Source organism: Carassius carassius, chromosome 8 (assembly GCF_963082965.1).
Source record: "Carassius carassius chromosome 8, fCarCar2.1, whole genome shotgun sequence".
Taxonomy (NCBI): domain Eukaryota; kingdom Metazoa; phylum Chordata; class Actinopteri; order Cypriniformes; family Cyprinidae; genus Carassius; species Carassius carassius.
Window position 1 is genome coordinate 33,225,100 of NC_081762.1, and position 25,532 is coordinate 33,250,631.

General features: G+C 45.6%; 9 non-coding genes across 9 annotated transcripts; 8 read left to right on the forward strand and 1 right to left on the reverse strand.

The window, feature by feature from the left end:
* Window positions 1–1,830: 1,830 nt before the first annotated feature.
* Window positions 1,831–1,904, forward strand: trnai-aau (transfer RNA isoleucine (anticodon AAU)). The gene has a single exon. It is a non-coding gene; the product is annotated as a tRNA-Ile (tRNA).
* Window positions 1,905–1,992: 88 nt separating this feature from the next.
* trnaf-gaa (transfer RNA phenylalanine (anticodon GAA)) lies at window positions 1,993–2,065 on the forward strand. The gene has a single exon. It is a non-coding gene; the product is annotated as a tRNA-Phe (tRNA).
* A 4,260-nt stretch (window positions 2,066–6,325) lies between these two features.
* trnaa-agc (transfer RNA alanine (anticodon AGC)) lies at window positions 6,326–6,398 on the reverse strand. Its single transcript has one exon. It is a non-coding gene; the product is annotated as a tRNA-Ala (tRNA).
* A 6,530-nt stretch (window positions 6,399–12,928) lies between these two features.
* On the forward strand, window positions 12,929–13,002 carry trnai-aau (transfer RNA isoleucine (anticodon AAU)). The gene has a single exon. It is a non-coding gene; the product is annotated as a tRNA-Ile (tRNA).
* A 3,428-nt stretch (window positions 13,003–16,430) lies between these two features.
* trnaq-cug (transfer RNA glutamine (anticodon CUG)) lies at window positions 16,431–16,502 on the forward strand. Its single transcript has one exon. It is a non-coding gene; the product is annotated as a tRNA-Gln (tRNA).
* An 811-nt stretch (window positions 16,503–17,313) lies between these two features.
* trnap-ugg (transfer RNA proline (anticodon UGG)) lies at window positions 17,314–17,385 on the forward strand. The gene has a single exon. It is a non-coding gene; the product is annotated as a tRNA-Pro (tRNA).
* Window positions 17,386–17,481: 96 nt separating this feature from the next.
* Window positions 17,482–17,555, forward strand: trnai-aau (transfer RNA isoleucine (anticodon AAU)). The gene has a single exon. It is a non-coding gene; the product is annotated as a tRNA-Ile (tRNA).
* Window positions 17,556–17,661: 106 nt separating this feature from the next.
* Window positions 17,662–17,734, forward strand: trnaf-gaa (transfer RNA phenylalanine (anticodon GAA)). The gene has a single exon. It is a non-coding gene; the product is annotated as a tRNA-Phe (tRNA).
* A 1,553-nt stretch (window positions 17,735–19,287) lies between these two features.
* On the forward strand, window positions 19,288–19,359 carry trnap-ugg (transfer RNA proline (anticodon UGG)). Its single transcript has one exon. It is a non-coding gene; the product is annotated as a tRNA-Pro (tRNA).
* The last annotated feature ends 6,173 nt before the right edge of the window (window positions 19,360–25,532 follow it).

A 25,532-nucleotide genomic window follows, 5' to 3' on the forward strand; every position in this document is an offset into this window, starting at 1 on the left:
TGAGCCGTTTAACAAACTTTACTGCTGCTCCCGTGATATTTCTTTTAATCTTCTCCTCCGTGACATCTGTCGGAATCCCTGTTACAACACCTCTAACCCAATTCTTTTCTTCCGGTATCGAGCACAACACCTTATGTCCAATCATCGATTTTATACCCAGAGCTGATTTTTGCTGCCTACTGTCTTTACAAAACAACAACAGATTGCCATCCCTCAAAGTCGAAATGCTTTCAACTGTCCCTATCATTTCTTTCAATGTTTTCGTCAGCTTCAACGGATTAATCGCATTTACCGAGTCAACAAACTTCAACAATACCTTATATTCCTCTTTCCTTCTTCTAGTCTGGAGATTTCCTTTCTCACTACCCGATTCTGAAGATTGTTTCTTTCTTTTCCGATTTTCTACTACACTCCACTTACTACTTCCATTCTCGCCGCCTCCACTATCCACATCCTCCATTTCCGGATCACTTCCGGAATCTACGCTACTTCCTTCCATCATCACTCCACACCTCCAGCCCTGTCCTGGAGGCACCCCTGCCCTTCACATTTTGAATGTTTCCCTCATCTAACACACCTGTTTCAAATCATCAGCTCATTAGTAGAGACCGCGAGACCTTATTTGGGTGTGTCTAATAAGGGAGACAATAAAAATGTGCAGGGCAGGGGTGCCTCCAGGACAGGTTTGAGAACCACTGCCCTAAAGAGACAGACTGAGCATCGATGCAATGCGGCCACACTCTCTACGTTAGTTAATTTTTTTGGACTAAAAGGTGCCGAAAAGTATTTCAGACATTGTCCTGCGCAAACTGGTGGCAAAATAGGTCCCACCGAGATTTGAACTCGGATCACTGGATTCAGAGTTCAGAGTGCTAACCATTACACCATGAAACCTTAACTGGTGCAGCTGTTGCTCACAGGGCCACAAACACTGGCACCATCGCCAAACCAGTGCTGTTTTATCTTTTCCTGCGGCAAGAAAGCACACAGGCTCCACCGAGATTCGAACTCAGATCACTGGATTCAAAGCCCAGAGTGCTGACAATTACACCATGGAACCGAAACTGCTTGGTTGGAGGCCAACTTGGAAACAGATAGCTCAAACCTTACCTGGAGGCACCCCTGCCCTGAACATTTTGTATGTCTCCCTTATTAGACACACCCAAATCAGGTCTTGCAGTCTCTTCTAATGAGCTGATGATTTGAAACAGGTGTGTTAGATGAGGGGAAATGCGAAATGTGCAGGGCAGGGATGCCTCCAGGACAGGATTGAAAACCACTGATCTAGGGATGTGTGAGTAAAAGGGCAGGAGCCAACTTGGAGAATGCGGGCATCGATCCCGCTACCTCTCGCATGCTAAGCGAGCGCTCTACCATTTCAGCTAATTCCCCTGCCCTTTCAAGAATGACAAGCATAGCTGGGAATGATGGATTTGATGCAAAGAGGCTATCCCTCCTCTGGGCTTGCTCCTTTGCACTGGCCGAGATTATGTTGTCGAATTAACAAAGAGATTAAGCTTTTGTGTTTAAGGACCTTCTCGGTCTTGTTACGCCAGTATGCATGTGTATGGATTCTTGTATTATGTAGGCTACCTTGGAACACTCGCGTCATGCAGACAACTTTTCACCTCTTTTGCTCACACTGACTTAAAGTCTAAGGAAGCGGTTCTCAATTCTAGTCCTCGCTCCCCCCAGGTCTGCATGTTTTGCATGTCTCTCTTTGTTAGCACACCTGATTCGGGTTGAAACGTGAAGCTTTATTGTCTCATTGGATTCACAAACATTATAGCAGTTTTTTTTTCAATCAGGCAGACACTGATGGCTAAGCCAGGCCGGTTAGCTCAACTGGTTAGAGCTTGGTGCTAATAACTCCAAGGTCGCGGGTTCGATCCCCGTACTGGCCAGCTGTTTTTATTGTCTGGGGGCTCATCTCCGACAATGAGTAGGGTGATCTCACTGAAATGCCTGCTTGCTAAGCAGAGGTTTGTTGTAGCCGAAATAGCTCAGTTGGGAGAGCGTTAGACTGAAGATCTAAAGGTCCCTGGTTCGATCCCGGGTTTTGGCAACATCTCCCACACTTTTCCCTTTTTTGAGGCGGGCCATTGACCAAAAATCACTGGGTTCCAACCTCTCTGTATTACTGCTGCCCCACAGCCAGAGAGCTATCTGTTTCCAAGTTGGCCTCCAACTAAGCAGTTTCGGTTCCATGGTGTAATGGTCAGCACTCTGGGCTTTGAATCTAGCAATCTGAGTTCGAATCTCGGTGGAGCCTGTGTGCTTTCTTGCCGCAGGAAAAGCTAAAACAGCACTAGTTTGGCGATGGTGCCAGTGTTTGTGGCCCTGTGAGCAACAGCTGCACCAGTTAAGGTTCCATGGTTTAATGGTTAGCACTCTGGACTCTGAATCCAGTGATCCGAGTTCAAATCTCGGTGGGACCTATTTTGCCACCAGTTTGCGCAAGACATTGTCTGAAATACTTTTCGGTAAGGATGGCTGAAGCGAAACAGTCGTTCCGAAGCTTTGCGAGATCCCGAAGCGCAGATGTGTCGAAACACTGATCCGAAGTGTGATTCGAAACACCCATGTCACGTGACTATGACCAAACGAAGCCTCGAAGTGTTTCACTAATTGTTTCATCAGGTGTGGTCCGCCGAATCAGCGTTTGATTGGAACGGTCGGGAACAGACCACACAATCGCACATCTGTATAAAAGTGAAATAAACGCATTTTGACCTCGTGGGTTTTTGTGAGAGGAGTTTTACTTTAAGATAGCGGATTTTTGGTTATATAGTGACATAGTGCGATTTGATTAGTTATAGGCAATTTAGACTTACATTTAAATTTACACAACACATTGACTGAGAGGCTAGAGACAGACAGAGTATACATATAGTGACACATTAATAGATACATAGATATAAATATATATAGACAGCTAGATTAATAGATAGATACATATATAGATAGATTACAGATACATATATAAATACATATATTATAGATAGATACATATATAGATAGATTATAGATACATATATAAATACATATATTATAGATAGATACATATATAGATACATAGATTATAGATACATATCTAGATACATAGATCGATTCATATATAGATAGATAGATTTGGATAGATAGATAAAATGGAAGCTCCCCAGAAGAGATGCTGTACATCTGTGGTGTGGGAGCATTTCCATTTAGAAACCCCAAATAAAGTGAGATGTGTGTATTGTGATCGGCAGCTAGCCTACTGCAACAATACATCATCCATGATGCGCCATTTGAGGAGCACTCATCCTGCCATTTTGCAGGGTGCAGAGGATGGCATTCCCCCTGTACCTAGGCCTGCTACTGACACTGCTGGGCCATCTAAGCAAGGTATGCATTGTTTGGGATATAATTATAATTGAAATATAATTACAACCTTTTGGGAGACTGTTTATAAAGTTTATAAGTTATATAAAGCACTGATTATAAATACTGGAAGGTTTCCAAATAATGAACCAGTAGGCTATACTTTTAATAGATGTGCACTAATTGAAGCTGTACTTTTCCAATGTATTTGTCTGAAAGTATGTTTTGTCTTCTCTTTTAAAAGTCAGACAGAGGGAATTGGATGAGGCTCTTATAAACATGGTGGTGAAGGATCTGCAGCCCTTCACCATCGTGGACGATGAGGGATTCAGGGCATTTGTGAACAAGCTTGATCCAAGCTATGTCCTCCCATCCCGGAAGGTGCTTAAAATAATGGTCAGCGAAAAGTACAACAAAGCCAAGGAGAAGACAATGGAGGACCTACAAAAGGCCGAATTTGTTAGCCTTACAGCTGACATGTGGTCCTCCATTAATATGGATGGATATCTTGGTGTGACTTGCCATTACATAACACCAGAGGCAAAAATGGCAACTGTTGTACTGGGTGTAAGGAGGTTTTACAAAACCCACACAGCCCAGCATCTCATGGAGGCTAAAGCCTTGCTAATGGCTGAGCGGGGAATAACCTCCAAAGTTCAGTGCATGGTGACTGACAATGCATCTAACATGATCCTAAGTGCCCAGCTACTCCACCTTCGCCATGTCCCATGTTTTGCTCATACTTTAAATTTGATTGTGAAAAAGGCACTAGTTCAAACCCCAGTCATCAATGAAATACGCCAGAAGGCCAGAAAGATAGTGGGGTTGTTCAGATCCAGCTGCAAAGCAAAGGACAAGCTTGTGGAGATGCAGAGCTTGATGGGAAGACCAACTCTGAAACTGATACAGGAGGTTGACACGAGATGGAACAGCACATTTGACATGCTACAGCGCTTGTATGACCAACGTGAACCAGTGGCTGCTGCACTTTCCAACTTAAACAATGATACTGCTCCCCTGACAAGTATTGATTATGACATTATTGAACAATCATTGTCAATACTGCAACCATTCAAACTCGCAACAACAGAGATGTCAGAGGAAAAGAGAGTGTCTGCTTCAAAGCTTATACCACTGTACAGGATGTTGCAGCACAAGCTTGCACAGAAAAAAGGAAATGCAACGCAGGAATCAACTGTTCAATTAGGTAGGCCACAATGACCATACTACCCATGTGATTGGCCATAACTGTCATATTATTGTCATTATTATAAATATGTGTTTCTCCTGTTTTGGCTCATAGGCTCACATCTGCAAGAAGGTCTGCACTCCAGATGTGGAGGTTATGAGAGTTTTAGAGCCTTGGCACTGGCTACACTGCTGGACCCAAGGTTCAAAAATGTGGCATTCGGAAATGCTGCCAAAGCCCAGGAAGCTGAAAAGCATATCACACTGGAGTGTGCTTCACTGATGCGTTCAAACACAAATCCTGGTGAGCAGTTTCAGTCTGTGTTATGTTATGTAATCTGAATCATGTAATATAATATATCCTTCATATATGCCGTCAGTTTAGGATTTGTTACTAATTGCTGTTTTCATTTTTATTCAGACCCAGAAATGTCAACATCACACCCATCATCATCATCATCATCACCATCAACATCAACACCAGTAGAAACACAGGACAGTTTATGGGAACTTTTTGATACTCGCATCCATCAAACCAAGATGATACACAATGCTACAGCTGATGCCACAGTGGAAGTGAAAAAATACATCAACGATGCGTATTTGCCCAGAACTCATGATCCACTAACTTACTGGAAAGAGAGAGCAGTAATCTTTCCTCATTTGTATGTCCTTGCAAAAAAATATCTTTGTATGCCAGCAACAAGTGTCCCTTGTGAGAGGATTTTTTCAAAGGCTGGAGAAATTATCTGTAAAAAAAGAAGTAGGCTAAGTCCTTCCACAGCAGATAAATTAATATTTTTGAATAAAAATCTCTAAAAAAGTGAGACATTGTGGCTTGATTTCTTTTATTAATATTCATTTTTCATGACCAAAATAACATTATGCACAGTGAGGAGCCTATAGGTTACAAGCTTTACATATTAGAACATTATAATAATAAAAAAACAACACATTTTTTTTAATGGCTCGTCAAGGTTGTTTCAGATCAACACCTGCAAGTGACCACTAGGTGTCACCGTTGAGACGGGTGTCAGATTGATTCGAAGCCTCGAAACAATATGGCACATTTGGTTCAACTGTTTCATTGGTTCACGAGGCCTCGATTTTGCCATCACTACTTTTCGGCACCTTTTAGTCCAAAAAAATTAACTAACGTAGAGAGTGTGGCCGCATTGCATCGATGCTCAGTCTGTCTCTTTAGGGCAGTGGTTCTCAAACCTGTCCTGGAGGCACCCCTGCCAGGCACATTTTTATTGTCTCCCTTATTAGACACACCCAAATAAGGTCTCGCGGTCTCTACTAATGAGCTGATGATTTGAAACAGGTGTGTTAGATGAGGGAAACATTAAAAATTTGGAGGGCAGGGGTGCCTCCAGGACAGGTTTGAAAACCACTGCTTTAGGGAACTGTGCGTAAAATGGCACTGTTTTGCAACCAATTTGCACAGGACCATGTCTGAAATACTTTTTGGCAGCTGTGAGCCCAAAAAAAGCTAACGTGGGAGTGTGGCAGCATTGCGTCAACGCTCAGTCAGTCTCTTTAGGGCAATGGTTTTCAAACCTTTCCTGGAGGCACCCCTGCCCTGAACATTTTGTATGTCTCCCTTATTAGACACACCCAAATCAGGTCTTGCAGTCTCTACTAATGAGCTGATGATTTGAAACAGGTTTGTTAGATGACGGGAAATGCGAAATGTGCAGGGCAGGGATGCCTCCAGGACAGGATTGAAAACCACTGATCTAGGGATGTGTGAGTAAAAGGGCAGGAGCCAACTTGGAGAATGCGGGCATCGATCCCGCTACCTCTCGCATGCTAAGCGAGCGCTCTACCATTTGAGCTAATTCCCCTGGCCTTTCAAGAATGACGAGCGTAGCTGGGAATGATGGGTTTGATGCAAAGAGGCTGTCCCTCCTCTGGGCTTGCTCCATTGCACTGGCCAAGATTATGTTGTCGAATTAACAAAGAGATTAAAGTTTTGTGTTTAAGGACCTTCTCGGTCTTGTTACGCCAGTATGAATGTGTATGGATTCTTGTATTATGTAGGCTACCTTGGAACACTCAGGTCATGCAGACAACTTTTCACCTCTTTTGCTCACACTGACTTAAAGTCTAAGGAAGCGGTTCTCAATTCTAGTCCTCGCTCCCCCCAGGTCTGCATGTTTTGCATGTCTCTCTTTGTTAGCACACCTGATTCGGATAATCAGCTCATTAGAAGTGAGCTCCTAGCGATTGACATGGTCCCTACACAGTGTTCATTGCTCCCCACTCCCTGAGCAGGGGAAATCCGTCAAAGTATACTTCACTTTGGAACATTGGTTCACGGATTTGTGCTGCGCAACTTCTTCACACATGGAGAAGTGTGACATCATTTACCTCTGTATACCTCGATACACCACTGTATTACTCACTATGAATTGAAGATATACATACGCTTTGAACTTGAAACGTGCGCTTCGGTACACATCAGAGTGTGTGGCCTTTTTTGATAATCGTGGCCTGCATCCGGTGCACTTCCAGGAGCCACCACCACTTGCTTCTGTACCCAGCTACAAATGGCTCCTCACTTTATACAGTCAGGACATTCTCAACAGGCTCGATCACATAAAGGCCAGCATAACATCCACGTATGGATCAATTTTAAAAATGGATTCAACTAAGAAGGTCAGATAAGCTGCTTACTTGACTGTACCCTTATCTATAATGTATTTTTAGACCGAGAGTATATTTTTTTCAGTGTAACTGATTTGGATGCCTGTTGTATTATTTGCTATGCTTATTGTTTCTTTCAGATCACCAAGAAGTTGAGCGGGCCTGCGAAAGGCACAGCACAGTGGCTTACCTCAGTGGGCAATGAGATAGGTCAGGTGCTGATGAGTGTCCTGACTGCGAATGAAGGGGCTGGGTTAGACCACATGGCTGCAGGGCTCATGGAGCGATACCGGAGTGCTGGTGTTGATCCTCCCACTGTCATTTATGTGGACTGTGATTGTTGCAAGACAGTGGGAGAGACTAAATTGAAGAGGCGGTTCAGCGGCTGGCCCGATGTCATCGTCCGCCTAGACATTTGGCATTTTATGCGACGTCTGGCAGTAGGGTGCACCACTGATGCCCACCAGTTGTACCCTACTTTTATGGCTAGGCTGTCATCCTGTATTTTTGAGTGGGATGCAGGGGATCTCACTCTGCTGAGACGGGCCAAAAGGGAGCAACTCATCCAACAGGGCTGGCCTACACTGACGGAGGCTGAACTGGACCATCATTTAACTAAAGCTGAGCTGCTCCAGCACTGCAGGAGGAGAACACGAGGAGAAGAAACCACTATCCGCCTCCTTGATATGCTCATCAGAGAGCTCATGGGTGGCAAGGGGAATGATGCTCTTGGTGTTCCACTACTTGACAGTGTGAGAATGCAGCACATCTGGAATGTCCAGAGGCGGCACGTCACCTGTATCCAAGATCCTCCAAATGTGCCGCTCTATACTGAAACTGGAACTACAAACAAGGGTGGGGTGGTTCTAAAAACCTATCGTTGTGCCAGAGGCTCCACATCCCTGGAATCATTTCATTGCCACCTAAGCAGATTTATTCCAGGTTTGTCATGTCAGAATATACCACATTTTGCCACTAATTCATGTTTATCAAGATATTTGCAGATTAAATTTTCTGTTTTGCATTTTCTCAAAGCAATATTTGGCTTTCTATTTCTTTTTCTAGGGAACAGCGCAAACAGCCTGAACTTCCAGATTTATCTCCTGGAAGGTTTATTACGCTGGAATCAGGACCGGGCTGAAGCTGCTGTTGCAGATGAAGGTTCAACTCTGCGCTCTTACACAGGGGAGCTGGTTTACTCTGTCAATGAGAACTACAATAAGTTGAATGGCAGGAAATTGGTCCCAAGCTTCACTCGACCTGCAGTATACACAGGTAAAAATATTTTGATAAATGCAGCTCATGATGTAGCATGTTTTTGTTAAAATTACAATTGCTTTTGGACAGTAATAATGTAATTTTGACATATCTGAGAAAAATTATACTACCAGAATATTTGTACATTATTCTGTGTTCTAGGTTTCAGGGGAGAAAATAAAATACATAGTAGAATATAGAGTAATCCTGTCTTTTTATGATACCCTCTGAATTAGATATATATTGTTCATACAGAAGTGGACAACAAAATATTTACTGCATTTCTGAATAAACCTTTCTGCATAATTTCCATTAAAAACGTTTTCTGTTACAAATATTTCCTCAGGAGAGCTCATTGGAGTACAGTACTTGTTGAGGCAGAATAGTCAGCCCCTGGAGGACATGTGCCCTACCTCTGAGAGGACCTCTCATTTGCTGGAGGAGATAGATGTGGAGGAGCAAGTGGAAAGGGATGAGGGTTTCATTGATTTCTTTGGAGAGGAAGCCACAGTGGCAAATCTTGTGGCATCAGATGACTTAGTCCTTTCAGGTCCACCAGTTCTACCAGCTGCACCAGTTCCCAGTGTCCAGGCTCCTTCAGCTGCACCAGTGCCCAATGTAGCTGCACCTGTGCCCAGTGTCCAGACTCCACCAGTGCCCAGTGTCCAGGCTCCTTCAGCTGCACCAGTGCCCAGTGTCCAGACTCCACCATGGCCCAGTGTCCAGGCTCCTTCAGCTGCACCAGTGCCCAGTGTAGCTGCACCAGTGCCCAGTGTCCAGGCTCCTTCAGCTACACCAGTGCCAAGTGTAGCTGCACCAGTGCCCAGTGTCCAGGCTCCTTCAGCTGCACCAGTGCCCAGTGTAGCTGCACCAGTGCCCAGTGTCCTGGCTTCTCCACTGCTCAGAGTCCGGGCTCCTTCAGCTGCACCAGTGCCCAGTGTCCAGGCTCCACCACTGCCCAGAGTGCGGGCTCCTTCAGCTGCACCAGTGCCCAGTGTAGCTGCACCAGTGCCCAGTGTCCAGACTCCACCAGTGCCCAGTGTCCAGGCTCCTTCAGCTGCACCAGTGCCCAGTGTCCAGACTCCACCAGTGCCCAGTGTCCAGGCTCCTTCAGCTGCACCAGTGCCCAGTGTCCAGACTCCACCAGTGCCCAGTGTCCGGGCTCCTTTAGCTGCACCAGTGCCCGGTGTAGCTGCACCAGTGCCCAGTGTCCAGGCTCCTTCAGCTGCACCAGTGCCCAGTGTAGCTGCACCAGTGCCCAGTGTCCAGGCTCCTTCAGCTGCACCAGTGCCCAGTGTAGCTGCACCAGTGCCCAGTGTCCTGGCTCCACCACTGCTCAGAGACCGGGCTCCTTCAGCTGCACCAGTGCCCAGTGTCCAGGCTCCACCACTGCTCAGAGTCCGGGCTTTTTCAGCTGCACCAGTGCCCAGTGTCCAGGCTCCACCACTGCTCAGAGTCCGGGCTCCTTCAGCTGCACCAGTGCCCAGTGTCCAGACTCCACCAGTGCCCAGTGTCCGGGCTCCTTTAGCTGCACCAGTGCCCGGTGTAGCTGCACCAGTGCCCAGTGTCCAGGCTCCTTCAGCTGCACCAGTGCCCAGTGTAGCTGCACCAGTGCCCAGTGTCCAGGCTCCTTCAGCTGCACCAGTGCCCAGTGTAGCTGCACCAGTGCCCAGTGTCCTGGCTCCACCACTGCTCAGAGTCCGGGCTCCTTCAGCTGCACCAGTGCCCAGTGTCCAGGCTCCACCACTGCTCAGAGTCCGGGCTTTTTCAGCTGCACCAGTGCCCAGTGTCCAGGCTCCACCACTGCTCAGAGTCCGGGCTCCTTCAGCTGCACCAGTGCCCAGTGTCCTGGCTTCACCACTGCTCAGAGTCCAGGCTCCTTCAGCTGCACCAGTGCCCAGTGTAGCTGCACCAGTGCCCAGTGTCCAGACTCCACCACTGCTCAGTGTCCAGGCTCCTTTAGATACACCCTCAGCAATGGTAAATTTTCCTTTTCTATACGAATTGTGACTCATTTAGTTATTTGCCATTAAGCAGTAAACTTACTTAACAGCATGTAAATACCTAACCAACAGTTATATATTTCCAGGCTGTTGACGAGCACTGCATTCCTGGAATGGACCGGGTGGATGCGTTGGTGGAGTGTCTGGTGGAGCTGCGCACACAGACAAGCCTCACACTTACCAACCAACAAGTTGCGACCATTGTGGGTTTTTGGCAGAACCTGGACAAATTTTATAAAGACAGGGTAGTGTATGCTGCTCGTCATCAAGACAGGCTACTTACAGGACGTTTTACGTCCCCGAAAAAGAAAGCTGTCTTCACTCCTGGTGTCAAAAGCACAAAAAGGTGTGTTTTGGGTTCTAGCAGCTCTCCAGCACAGTGGCCTAATTGCTGTTGACATGTTGAAATGATTTTCATAAGGTTATGTAACATCCACCGAAGCCCCAAGAAACAGCGGACAGAATCTCTGTCTTGATGGGATCTCATTCTTCGTGATTACAGAAGAATTCGGCAGCTAATCTTGAGCAATGGAACGGTGATGAGTGACACAACCCTTCAGCTAGTTGAGGTAAATCAGAGGACTCTTACGACGTGGCACAATAACCGTTTAAAGGGTCAGGAGGTCTCCTTGCTGTTGCAAGGGCTGGACCTTCCAGAGGCACGTCCAGTGGCTTTGGATGCTTTGCCTCCAGCACGAGTACAGCCTGTTGTGCCTCCACAATATAGCCACCAGTTGCATACCTACCAGATGCCACCAGACACAGCTGGACAGCAAAGACCAAGTTTAGAAAAATTGGGCCCTCAGCTACCTGTACATCTGCCACAGCAACTTCAATCTGGCCATCAGCCGTACACCCTCAGCGTTCAGCCACGTCCACCCAGTTAAGGCCAATTTGTCCCAGGCCGACAGCACCACACCCATTGGTTCCTGACACACCCACTGCCCCTGTTGTGTCTCAGATGTTTCTGGTGCCCTGCCTATTTTGCAACCAGTTTGCGCAGGACAATGTCTGAAATACTTTTCGGCAGCTTTTAGTCCAAAAAAATTAACTAACGTAGAGAGTGTGGCCGCATTGCATCGATGCTCAGTCTGTCTATTTAGGGCAGTGGTTTTCAAACCTGTCCTGGAGGCACCCCTGCCCTGCACATTTTTATTGTCTCCCTTATTAGACACACCCAAATCAGGTCTTGCAGTCTCTAATGAGCTGATGATTTGAAACCGGCTAGAGAAGGCAGCTCGAGGGGGGTGGAAGTCGGAAGAAAAATTTTAGAATGAGGCCTAGAGATACAACACTTGTACTGTACTCAGGGCACTAAGGGGAATCCATTTTTGTAAATTTTATGCCATAATACTGTAGAAATATGCATAGAAAAAATGTTGGATTTTGGTTAATTTCACCACATGAGGTGAATGTTAACCAGAATGTGGAATTATATCCGTTATAACTAAGGAACCGGACCACCCAGGAACTCGACGGTGGTCGCATACGGTAGGCCCCTCGACCCTCTAGGGATCCCCCGAATTTCAGCCCCGGGGTCCACCGCTTTGCGGAGATATTAGCAAAATAATAGTACCATCCACCCCCCTCGCACCTACTCATCCATGCCGGCCAGGGTGCACCCTCCCTGGCTAGAGAAGGCAGCTCGAGGGGGGTGGAAGTCGGAAGAAAATTTTTATGATGAGGCCTAGAGAAAACACTTGTACTCCCAAAATACTGAAGAATTTGCATAAAAACGAGCGTAGAATTTTGGCACACTTGTGCACCACATGTGGTGCGTGTCTCAATGTTCATTAAATAGCAACTGTATTTAACTTTATTTATTTCAAATGTGTGCCATATTATTAAAGAAAACACCTCTACTGTACGCAGGGCACTCAGAGGAATCAGTTTTTGTAAATTTTATCCCATTATACTGAAGAAATATGCATAGAAAAAATGTTGGATTTAGGTTAATTTCACCACGTGGTGAATGTTAACCAAAATGTCACACATTTTGCCAAGCTGTAACTCCGCCAAAACGGGGCCAAACTGCACCAAAATCGGTACAAAGTCAGACCAGGGGGCCCTCTATCCGACGACACAGGCCCATGTCCCTATGACCCCGGGGGTCCGAGTTACAGCCCCCCAAAATTTGGAATTTGAACCGTTATAACTCAGGAACCGGCCACCCAGGAACTCGTGGTTGGTCGCATACGGTAAGCCCCTCGCCCTCTAGGGATCCCCCGAATATCCCATAATAATGTAAAAATATTCATAGAAAAAATGTTGGATTTTGGTTAATTTCACCAGAAGAAGAAGGCTCATTGGTCTAGGGGTATGATTCTCGCTTTGGGTGCGAGAGGTCCCGGGTTCAAATCCCAGACGAGCCCTTGTTCAGGTTAAAACGTGAAGCTTTATTGTCTCATTGCATTCACAAACATTATCGCAGGTTTTTGCTAATCAGGCAGACACGGATGGCTAAGCCAGGCCGGTTAGCCCAGCTGGTTAGAGCGTGGTGCTAATAACGCCAAGGTCGTGGGTTCGATCCCCGTACTGGCCAGCTGTTTTTATTGTCTGGGGGCTCATCTCTGCTCTGCTCTTCAGCTCCGACAAAGAGTAGGGTGATCTCACTGAAATCACTGCTTGCTAAGCAGAGGTTTGTTGTAGCCAAAGTAGCTCAGTTGGGAGAGCGTTAGACTGAAGATCTTAAGGTCTCTGCTTCGATCCTGGGTTTCGGCAACATCTCCCGCACTTTTCCCTTTTTTGAGGCGGGCCATTGACCAAAGATCACTGGGTTCCAACCTCTCTGTACAGTCGTGGCCAAAAGTTTTGAGAATTACATAAATATTAGTTTTCAAAAAGTTTGCTGCTAAACTGCTTTTAGATCTTTGTTTCAGTTGTTTCTGTGATGTACTGAAATATAATTACAAGCACTTCATACATTTCAAAGGCTTTTATCAACAATTACATGACATTTAATGTACTGTACATTTTACAAACATTTAATTGTGAGTGAGCCCACTCCCTTGGATGAGAAGCAACCCCACACATGAATGGTGTCAGGATGCTTTACTGTTGGCATGACACAGGACTGATGGTAGCGCTCACCTTTTCTTCTCCGGACAAGCCTTTTTCCAGATGCCCCAAACAACCGGAAAGGGGCTTAATCTGAGAATATGACTTTGCCCCAGTCCTCAGCAGTCCATTCACTATACTTTCTGCAGAAGATCAATTTGTCCCTGATGTTTTTTTTTGGAGAGAAGTGGCTTCTTTGCTGCCCTTCTTGACACCAGGCCATCTTCCAGAAGTCTTGGCCTCACTGTGGGTGCAGATGCGTTCACACCTGTCTGCTGCCATTCCTGAGTAAGCTCTGCACTGGTGGCACTCCGATCCTGCAGCTGAATCCTCTTTAGGAGACCATCCTGGCGCTTGCTGGACTTTCTTGGATGCCCTGAAGCCTTCTTTACAAGAATTGAACCTCTTTCCTTGAAGTTCTTGATGATCCTATAAATTGTTGATTTAGGTGCAATCTTAGTAGCCACAATATCCTTGCCTGTGAAGCCATTTTTATGCAACGCAATGATGGCTGCACGCGTTTCTTTGCAGGTCACCATGGTTAACAATGGAAGAACAATGATTTCAAGCATCACCCTCCTTTTAACATGTCAAGCCTGCCATTCTAACCCAATCAGCCTGACATAATGATCTCCAGCCTTGTGCTCGTCAACATTCTCACCTGAGTTAACAAGACGATTACTGAAATGATCTCAGCAGGTCCTTTAACCCTTTCGAGTCGATTAACGCGGATACGCGTTTTGAGTCATTTTCTCCTGATAACCCCGAAAAGACCTTAAATTACACTTTCAGTTTTAATCGTACAGATAAGAGCAATACATCAATCGAATCTGTAAAGGGTCTACTTTTTTTTGGATACAGACATAATGACAACAAAACTTTGTGCACTTATAAAATAAAGATAACAAACAAGGTGTGCTGTCTGCAGCCTTTGTCTGCGCTTATCTTCATTTACAAACAAGTCATTAAAATGAACTGTAACTCCGTGAATACTCAACGAAAATACATGGGGGAGATATCTATAGAAAGCTTGACATGTCTATTTTTAAACTAAACAAGTGCCGCCGAAAACAGATATTCTGTGATAAAGTAATCCATATGAAAACAACGCGATGTCTGTTTTTCAAGTCTCCCTTCATTATATCTAATGTGACCACGCCCCCGCGCTGAACGCGCTATTCAGATTCAAACTGAAGTGCGCGGCTTGAATACGCCCATAACAGAAGAAAAAGCAGCGAGCCTGTTCTTCAAGTGTTTATTTTACTGTTTGCTTCGCGATGAGAGGAATAAGACATAATTCACCCCAAAAAGATGTCATGTGGTTGAGGATTTGAGAAATGGATTTCCTCAGAAAAAAAGAATGCAGCACTTTATTCAGCAGAGATCATAAACATGAGTAAGTCTCTTTTTATTTATTTATATACTTGTACTAGTTTTCACATAACGTGTAAACATTTTACTAGTTAGACTTTTTCCAAATACTTTTTCCAAACTATAATTCCTGACTAAATGTATAGTAATCAAGTGAAACATTATGAAGTTTCAATAACAATATACAATACTATACCATTCAAAAGCTTGATGTAAATAATATAAATGTAACAAATAGATAACTGTCACAAATGTAAAAACATGCTTTTCTTTCAATTTATTCCCCCTAAAAACCCAGAAAAATATTCTCAGCTCTTTTCAACATTAATAATAATGATAATAATAATAACAATAAATGTTTTTTTTGTAGAAAATAAGATTGTTAAAAGGATTCTGAAGGATTGTGTGACTGGAGTAAGGATGCCAAACAATTTGTTTGAAAGTCAGCTTTGATTGTTTCTAATAAACTGTTTAACTGCACCCCCAAGTGGATATTAAATTATGTTGTGGGATAATTAAATATATTCTAAATAAACTACAAACATAAAATTATATAGATTTATTTTGTTCTTGCATTCTCTCTTGTAACTCCTTCCTCTCAGTGGCACAGATGACTGAATGGCTCATTATGCAGCTCATTATGCAGGCCTTTGTCTTCTCAGGTGTAAATCACAATGATATTCATGGTAGTTGACGCCTACTCGCATATGACTTTTACCAACAAAAAGTGTCTTAGAAAATTTAAATCAATATATTGTTCTCTGTGAGTGAGTAAACAAGATGATTTTCACATCATTTAGAAAGAAAAATTCTAGGCTACAAGCTCCAGTTCTCAAAAATCCCGGGAACCATTGTTCTTTATGTGTTTTTTTGCCTTATTCAAGTGTTTTAACATTTTTAGTTTTTCACTAACCACGCATAATATTTTTTTTCTCAAAAACACAATCATGTACATACATGCATTTCTTATATTATTTTAGCCCAGTTTGTGCTGATTACAGTGAGATTAGACTTTACCCATTTAGATATTTATAAGAAACTGAAAAAAGCACAAATCTCAGGGCATGACAAAACTTCTCCAGGCCCCAAAAATACCCTTAGACTCCAGAGGGTTAATGACAGCAATGAAATGCAGTGGAAAGTTTTTTTTGGGATTAAGTTCATTTTCATGGCAAAGAAGGACTATGCAATTCATCTGATCACTCTTCATAACCTTCTGGAGTATATGCAAATTGCTATTATAAAAACTTAAGCAGCAACTTTTCCAATTTCCAATATTTATGTAATTCTCAAAACTTTTGGCCACGGATGTATAACTGCTTCCCCACAGCCAGAGAGCTATCTGTTTCCAAGTTGGCTTCCAACCAAGCAGTTTCGGTTCCATGGTGTAATGGTCAGCACTCTGGGCTTTGAATCCAGCGATCTGAGTTCGAATCTTGGTGGAGCCTGTGTGCTTTCTTGCCGCAGGAAAAGATAAAACAGCACTAGTTTGGCGATGGTGCCAGTGTTTGTGGCCCTGTGAGCAACAGCTGCACCAGTTAAGGTTCCATGGTGTAATGGTTAGCACTCTGGACTCTGAATCCAGTGATCCGAGTTCAAATTTCGGTGGGACCTATTTTGCCACCGCATTGCATTTTTATTGTCTCCCTTATTAGACACACCCAAATAAGGTCTCGCGGTCTCTACTAATGAGCTGATGATTTGAAACAGGTGTGTTAGATGAGGGAAACATTCAAAATGTGAAGGGCAGGGGTGCCTCCAGGACAGGTTTGAAAACCACTGCTTTAGGGAACTGTGCGTAAAATGGCACTGTTTTGCCCCCAGACAATCGATTTGTTAATCAGCTCATTAGAAGTGAGCTCCTAGTGATTGGCATGGTCCCTAGACAGTGTTCATTGCTCCCCACTCCCTGAGCAGGGGAAATCCGTCAAAGTATACTTCACTTTGGAACATTGGTTCACGGATTTGTGCTGCGCAACTTCTTCACACATGGAGAAGTGTGACATCATTTACCTCTGTATACCTCAATACACCACTGTATTACTCACTATGAATTGAACGTATACATACGCTTTGAACTTGAATCACGGAGGGATGTCATGTGATGTCCAGTTCTCAGGGCACTTATGTTCGAATGGAACAAATGTCTGAAGCTATACGAGAAACTTACAAAATGTGAAGAGCAGGGGGCGCGAGGACTGGAATTGAGGCCCGCTGGTCTAAGTGACATCTGACCATTTCAGCTGTCCTCCCTAACATCCCTCTACATGTTAGATACAGCCCCATTTTTAGGTCAATTAAGAGGCCAACTTGCATTCGTTAGCCTTTCACACTGTCTCGAGGACTTTGATTGCTTCCACGTTAGTTCATGTTCCTTCTTTTGTTGTTGCTGAAATAGCTATTTTTTCTTGTCTTTGGGCAAGAAGGCTCGTTGGTCTAGGGGTATGATTCTCGCTTTGGGTGCGAGAGGTCCCGGGTTCAAATCCTGGACGAGCCCTTGTTCAGGTTAAAATGTTAAGCTTTATTGTCTCGTTGCATTCACAAACATTATGGCAGGTTTTTTGCAATCAGGCAGACACGAACGGCTAAGCCAGGCCGGTTAGCTCAGCTGGTTAGAGCGTGGTGCTAATAACCCCAAGGTCGTGGGTTTGATCCCCGTACTGGCCAGCTGTTTTTATTGTCTGGGGGCTCATCTCTGCTCTGCTCTTCAGCTATGACAAAGAGTAGGGTGATCTCACTGAAATCACTGCTTGCTAAGCAGAGGTTTGTTGTAGCCGAAATAGCTCAGTTGAGAGAACGTTAGACTGAAGATCTAAAGGTCCCTGGTTCGATTCCGGGTTTCGGCAACATCTCCCACTCTTTTCCCTTTTTTGAGGCGGGCCATTGACCAAAAATCACTGGGTTCCAACCTCCCTGTATAACTGCTTCCCCACTGCCAGAGAGCTATCTGTTTCCAAGTTGGCCTCCAACCAAGCAGTTTCGGTTCCATGGTGTAATAGCACTCTGGGCTTTGAATCCAGCGATCTGAGTTCGAATCTCGGTGGAGCCTGTGTGCTTTCTTGCCGCAGGAAAAGATAAAACAGCACTAGTTTGGCGATGGTGCCAGTGTTTGTAGCCCTGTGAGCAACAGCTGCACCAGTTAAGGTTCCATGGTGTAATGGTTAGCACTCTGGACTCTGAATCCAGTGATTTGAGTTCAAATCTCGGTGGGACCTATTTTGCAACCAGTTTGCGCAGGACAATGTCTGAAATACTTTTCGGCAGCTTTTAGTCCAAAAAAATTAACTAACGTAGAGAGTGTGGCCGCATTGCATCGATGCTCAGTCTGTCTCTTTAGGGCAGTGGTTCTCAAACCTGTCCTGGAGGCACCCCTGCCCTGCACATTTTTATTGTCTCCCTTATTAGACACACCCAAATAAGGTCTCGCGGTCTCTACTAATGAGCTGATGATTTGAAACAGGTGTGTTAGATGAGGGAAACATTCAAAATGTGAAGGGCAGGGGTGCCTCCAGGACAGGTTTGAAAACCACTGTTTTAGGGAACTGTGCGTAATATGGCACTGTTTTGCAACCAATTTGCACAGGACCATGTCTGAAATACTTTTTGGCAGCTGTGAGCCCAAAAAAAGCTAACGTGGGAGTGTGGCGGCATTGCGTCAACGCTCAGTCGGTCTCTTTAGGGCAATGGTTTTCAAACCTTTCTTGGAGCACACTGACTTAAAGTCTAAGGAAGCAGTTCTCAATTCTAGTCCTCGCTCCCCCCAGGTCTGCATGTTTTGCATGTCTCTCTTTGTTAGCACACCTGATTCGGATAATCAGCTCATTAGAAGTGAGCTCCTAGCGATTGACATGGTCCCTACACAGTGTTCATTGCTCCCCACTCCCTGAGCAGGGGAAATCCGTCAAAGTATACTTCACTTTGGAACATTGGTTCACGGATTTGTGCTGCGCAACTTCTTCACACATGGAGAAGTGTGACATCATTTACCTCTGTATACCTCGATACACCACTGTATTACTCACTATGAATTGAAGATATACATACGCTTTGAACTTGAATCACGGAGGGATGTCATGTGATGTCCAGTTCTCAGGGCACTTACGTTCGAATGGAACAAATGTCTGAAGCTATACGAGAAACTTACAAAATGTGAAGAGCAGGGGGCGCGAGGACTGGAATTGAGGCCCGCTGGTCTAAGTGACATCTGACCATTTCAGCTGTCCTCCCTAACATCCCTCTACATGTTAGATACAGCCCCATTTTTAGGTCAATTAAGAGGCCAACTTGCATTCGTTAGCCTTTCACACTGTCTCGAGGACTTTGATTGCTTCCACGTTAGTTCATGTTCCTTCTTTTATTGTTGCTGAAATAGCTATTTGTTCTTGTCTTTGGGCAAGAAGGCTCGTTGGTCTAGGGGTATGATTCTCGCTTTGGGTGCGAGAGGTCCCGGGTTCAAATCCTGGACGAGCCCTTGTTCAGGTTAAAATGTTAAGCTTTATTGTCTCGTTGCATTCACAAACATTATGGCAGGTTTTTTTGCAATCAGGCAGACACGAATGGCTAAGCCAGGCCGGTTAGCTCAGCTGGTTAGAGCGTGGTGCTAATAACCCCAAGGTTGTGTGTTCGATCCCCGTACTGGCCAGCTGTTTTTATTGTCTGGGGGCTCATCTCTGCTCTGCTCTTTAGCTACGACAAAGAGTAGGGTGATCTCACTGAAATCACTGCTTGCTAAGCAGAGGTTTGTTGTAGCCGAAATATCTCAGTTGAGAGAACGTTAGACTGAAGATCTAAAGGTCCCTGGTTCGATTCCGGGTTTCGGCAACATCTCCCACTCTATTCCCTTTTTTGAGGCGGGCCATTGACCAAAAATCACTGGGTTCCAACCTCCCTGTATAACTGCTTCCCCACTGCCAGAGAGCTATCTGTTTCCAAGTTGGCCTCCAACCAAGCAGTTTCGGTTCCATGGTGTAATAGCACTCTGGGCTTTGAATCCAGCGATCTGAGTTCGAATCTCGGTGGAGCCTGTGTGCTTTCTTGCCGCAGGAAAAGATAAAACAGCACTAGTTTGGCGATGTTGCCAGTGTTTGTAGCCCTGTGAGCAACAGCTGCACCAGTTAAGGTTCCATGGTGTAATGGTTAGCACTCTGGACTCTGAATCCAGTGATTTGAGTTCAAATCTCGGTGGGACCTATTTTGCAACCAGTTTGCGCAGGACAATGTCTGAAATACTTTTCGGCAGCTTTTAGTCCAAAAAAATTAACTAACGTAGAGAGTGTGGCCGCATTGCATCGATGCTCAGTCTGTCTCTTTAGGGCAGTGGTTCTCAAACCTGTCCTGGAGGCACCCCTGCCCTGCACATTTTTATTGTCTCCCTTATTAGACACACCCAAATAAGGTCTCGCGGTCTCTACTAATGAGCTGATGATTTGAAACAGGTGTGTTAGATGAGGGAAACATTCAAAATGTGAAGGGCAGGGGTGCCTCCAGGACAGGTTTGAAAACCACTGTTTTAGGGAACTGTGAGTAATATGGCACTGTTTTGCAACCAATTTGCACAGGACCATGTCTGAAATACTTTTTGGCAGCTGTGAGCCCAAAAAAAGCTAACGTGGGAGTGTGGCAGCATTGCGTCAACGCTCAGTCGGTCTCTTTAGGGCAATGGTTTTCAAACCTTTCTTGGAGCACACTGACTTAAAGTCTAAGGAAGCGGTTCTCAATTCTAGTCCTCGCTCCCCCCAGGTCTGCATGTTTTGCATGTCTCTCTTTGTTAGCACACCTGATTCGGATAATCAGCTCATTAGAAGTGAGCTCCTAGCGATTGACATGGTCCCTACACAGTGTTCATTGCTCCCCACTCCCTGAGCAGGGGAAATCCGTCAAAGTATACTTCACTTTGGAACATTGGTTAACGGATTTGTGCTGCGCAACTTCTTCACACATGGAGAAGTGTGACATCATTTACCTCTGTATACCTCGATACACCACTGTATTACTCACTATGAATTGAACATATACATACGCTTTGAACTTGAAACGTGCGCTTCGGTACACATCAGAGTGTGTGGCCTTTTTTGATAATCGTGGCCTGCATCCGGTGCACTTCCAGGAGCCACCACCACTTGCTTCTGTACCCAGCTACAAATGGCTCCTCACTTTATACAGTCAGGACATTCTCAACAGGCTCGATCACATAAAGGCCAGCATAACATCCACGTATGGATCAATTTTAAAAATGGATTCAACTAAGAAGGTCAGATAAGCTGCTTACTTGACTGTACCCTTATCTATAATGTATTTTTAGACCGAGAGTATATTTTTTTCAGTGTAACTGATTTGGATGCCTGTTGTATTATTTGCTATGCTTATTGTTTCTTTCAGATCACCAAGAAGTTGAGCGGGCCTGCGAAAGGCACAGCACAGTGGCTTACCTCAGTGGGCAATGAGATAGGTCAGGTGCTGATGAGTGTCCTGACTGCGAATGAAGGGGCTGGGTTAGACCACATGGCTGCAGGGCTCATGGAGCGATACCGGAGTGCTGGTGTTGATCCTCCCACTGTCATTTATGTGGACTGTGATTGTTGCAAGACAGTGGGAGAGACTAAATTGAAGAGGCGGTTCAGCGGCTGGCCCGATGTCATCGTCCGCCTAGACATTTGGCATTTTATGCGACGTCTGGCAGTAGGGTGCACCACTGATGCCCACCAGTTGTACCCTACTTTTATGGCTAGGCTGTCATCCTGTATTTTTGAGTGGGATGCAGGGGATCTCACTCTGCTGAGACGGGCCAAAAGGGAGCAACTCATCCAACAGGGCTGGCCTACACTGACGGAGGCTGAACTGGACCATCATTTAACTAAAGCTGAGCTGCTCCAGCACTGCAGGAGGAGAACACGAGGAGAAGAAACCACTATCCGCCTCCTTGATATGCTCATCAGAGAGCTCATGGGTGGCAAGGGGAATGATGCTCTTGGTGTTCCACTACTTGACAGTGTGAGAATGCAGCACATCTGGAATGTCCAGAGGCGGCACGTCACCTGTATCCAAGATCCTCCAAATGTGCCGCTCTATACTGAAACTGGAACTACAAACAAGGGTGGGGTGGTTCTAAAAACCTATCGTTGTGCCAGAGGCTCCACATCCCTGGAATCATTTCATTGCCACCTAAGCAGATTTATTCCAGGTTTGTCATGTCAGAATATACCACATTTTGCCACTAATTCATGTTTATCAAGATATTTGCAGATTAAATTTTCTGTTTTGCATTTTCTCAAAGCAATATTTGGCTTTCTATTTCTTTTTCTAGGGAACAGCGCAAACAGCCTGAACTTCCAGATTTATCTCCTGGAAGGTTTATTACGCTGGAATCAGGACCGGGCTGAAGCTGCTGTTGCAGATGAAGGTTCAACTCTGCGCTCTTACACAGGGGAGCTGGTTTACTCTGTCAATGAGAACTACAATAAGTTGTATGGCAGGAAATTGGTCCCAAGCTTCACTCGACCTGCAGTATACACAGGTAAAAATATTTTGATAAATGCAGCTCATGATGTAGCATGTTTTTGTTAAAATTACAATTGCTTTTGGACATTAATAATGTAATTTTGACATATCAGAGAAAAATTATACTACCAGAATATTTGTACATTATTCTGTGTTCTAGGTTTCAGGGGAGAAAATAAAATACATAGTAGAATATAGAGTAATCTTGTCTTTTTATGATACCCTCTGAATTAGATATATATTGTTCATACAGAAGTGGACAACAAAATATTTGCTGCATTTCTGAATAAACCTTTCTGCATAATTTCCATTAAAAACGTTTTCTGTTACAAATATTTCCTCAGGAGAGCTCATTGGAGTACAGTACTTGTTGAGGCAGAATAGTCAGCCCCTGGAGGACATGTGCCCTACCTCTGAGAGGACCTCTCATTTGCTGGAGGAGATAGATGTGGAGGAGCAAGTGGAAAGGGATGAGGGTTTTATTGATTTCTTTGGAGAGGAAGCCACAGTGGCAAATCTTGTGGCATCAGATGACTTAGTCCTTTCAGGTCCACCAGTTCTACCAGCTGCACCAGTTCCCAGTGTCCAGGCTCCTTCAGCTGCACCAGTGCCCAATGTAGCTGCACCTGTGCCCAGTGTCCAGACTCCACCAGTGCCCAGTGTCCAGGCTCCTTCAGCTGCACCAGTGCCCAGTGTCCAGACTCCACCATGGCCCAGTGTCCAGGCTCCTTCAGCTGCACCAGTGCCCAGTGTAGCTGCACCAGTGCCCAGTGTCCAGGCTCCTTCAGCTGCACCAGTGCCAAGTGTAGCTGCACCAGTGCCCAGTGTCCAGGCTCCACCATGGCCCAGTGTCCAGGCTCATTCAGCTGCACCAGTGCCCAGTGTAGCTGAACCAGTGCCCAGTGTCCTGGCTCCACCACTGCTCAGAGTCCGGGCTCCTTCAGCTGCACCAGTGCCCAGTGTCCAGGCTCCACCACTGCCCAGAGTGCGGGCTCCTTCAGCTGCACCAGTGCCCAGTGTAGCTGCACCAGTGCCCAGTGTCCAGACTCCACCAGTGCCCAGTGTCCAGGCTCCTTCAGCTGCACCAGTGCCCAGTGTCCAGACTCCACCAGTGCCCAGTGTCCAGGCTCCTTCAGCTGCACCAGTGCCCAGTGTAGCTGCACCAGTGCCCAGTGTCCAGGCTCCTTCAGCTGCACCAGTGCCCAGTGTAGCTGCACCAGTGCCCAGTGTCCTGGCTCCACCACTGCTCAGAGTCCGGGCTCCTTCAGCTGCACCAGTGCCCAGTGTCCAGGCTCCACCACTGCTCAGAGTCCGGGCTTTTTCAGCTGCACCAGTGCCCAGTGTCCAGGCTCCACCACTGCTCAGAGTCCGGGCTCCTTCAGCTGCACCAGTGCCCAGTGTCCTGGCTTCACCACTGCTCAGAGTCCAGGCTCCTTCAGCTGCACCAGTGCCCAGTGTAGCTGCACCAGTGCCCAGTGTCCAGACTCCACCACTGCTCAGTGTCCAGGCTCCTTTAGATACACCCTCAGCAATGGTAAATTTTCCTTTTCTATACGAATTGTGACTCATTTAGTTATTTGCCATTAAGCAGTAAACTTACTTAACAGCATGTAAATACCTAACCAACAGTTATATATTTCCAGGCTGTTGACGAGCACTGCATTCCTGGAATGGACCGGGTGGATGCGTTGGTGGAGTGTCTGGTGGAGCTGCGCACACAGACAAGCCTCACACTTACCAACCAACAAGTTGCGACCATTGTGGGTTTTTGGCAGAACCTGGACAAATTTTATAAAGACAGGGTAGTGTATGCTGCTCGTCATCAAGACAGGCTACTTACAGGACGTTTTAGGTCCCCGAAAAAGAAAGCTGTCTTCACTCCTGGTGTCGAAAGCACAAAAAGGTGTGTTTTGGGTTCTAGCAGCTCTCCAGCACAGTGGCCTAATTGCTGTTGCCTTGTTGAAATGATTTTCATAAGGTTATGTGACATCCACCGAAGCCCCAAGAAACAGCGGACAGAATCTCTGTCTAGATGGGATCTCATTCTTCGTGACTACAGAAGAATTCGGCAGCTAATCTTGAGCAATGGAACGGTGATGAGTGACACAACCCTTCAGCTAGTTGAGGTAAATCAGAGGACTCTTACGACGTGGCACAATAACCGTTTAAAGGGTCAGGAGGTCTCCTTGCTGTTGCAAGGGCTGGACCTTCCAGAGGCACGTCCAGTGGCTTTGGATGCTTTGCCTCCAGCACGAGTACAGCCTGTTGTGCCTCCACAATATAGCCACCAGTTGCATACCTACCAGATGCCACCAGACACAGCTGGACAGCAAAGACCAAGTTTAGAAAGATTGGGCCCTCAGCTACCTGTACATCTGCCACAGCAACTTCAATCTGGCCATCAGCCGTACACCCTCAGCGTTCAGCCACGTCCACCCAGTTAAGGCCAATTTGTCCCAGGCCGACAGCACCACACCCATTGGTTCCTGACACACCCACTGCCCCTGTTGTGTCTCAGATGTTTCTGGTGCCCTGCCTATTTTGCAACCAGTTTGCGCAGGACAATGTCTGAAATACCAAAAAAATTAACTAACGTAGAGAGTGTGGCCGCATTGCATCGATGCTCAGTCTGTCTATTTAGGGCAGTGGTTTTCAAACCTGTCCTGGAGGCACCCCTGCCCTGCACATTTTTATTGTCTCCCTTATTAGACACACCCAAATCAGGTCTTGCAGTCTCTAATGAGCTGATGATTTGAAACCGGCTAGAGAAGGCAGCTCGAGGGGGGTGGAAGTCGGAAGAAAAATTTTAGAATGAGGCCTAGAGATACAACACTTGTACTGTACTCAGGGCACTAAGGGGAATCCATTTTTGTAAATTTTATGCCATAATACTGTAGAAATATGCATAGAAAAAATATTGGATTTTGGTTAATTTCACCACATGAGGTGAATGTTAACCAGAATGTCACACATTTTGCCAAGCTGTAACTCCGCCAAAACGGGGCCAAACTGCACCAAAATCGGGACAAAGTCAGACCAGTGGGCCCTCTATCCGACGACACAGGCCCATGTCCCTATGACCCCGGGGGTCCGAGTTACGGCCCCCCAAAATGTGGAATTATATCCGTTATAACTAAGGAACCGGAC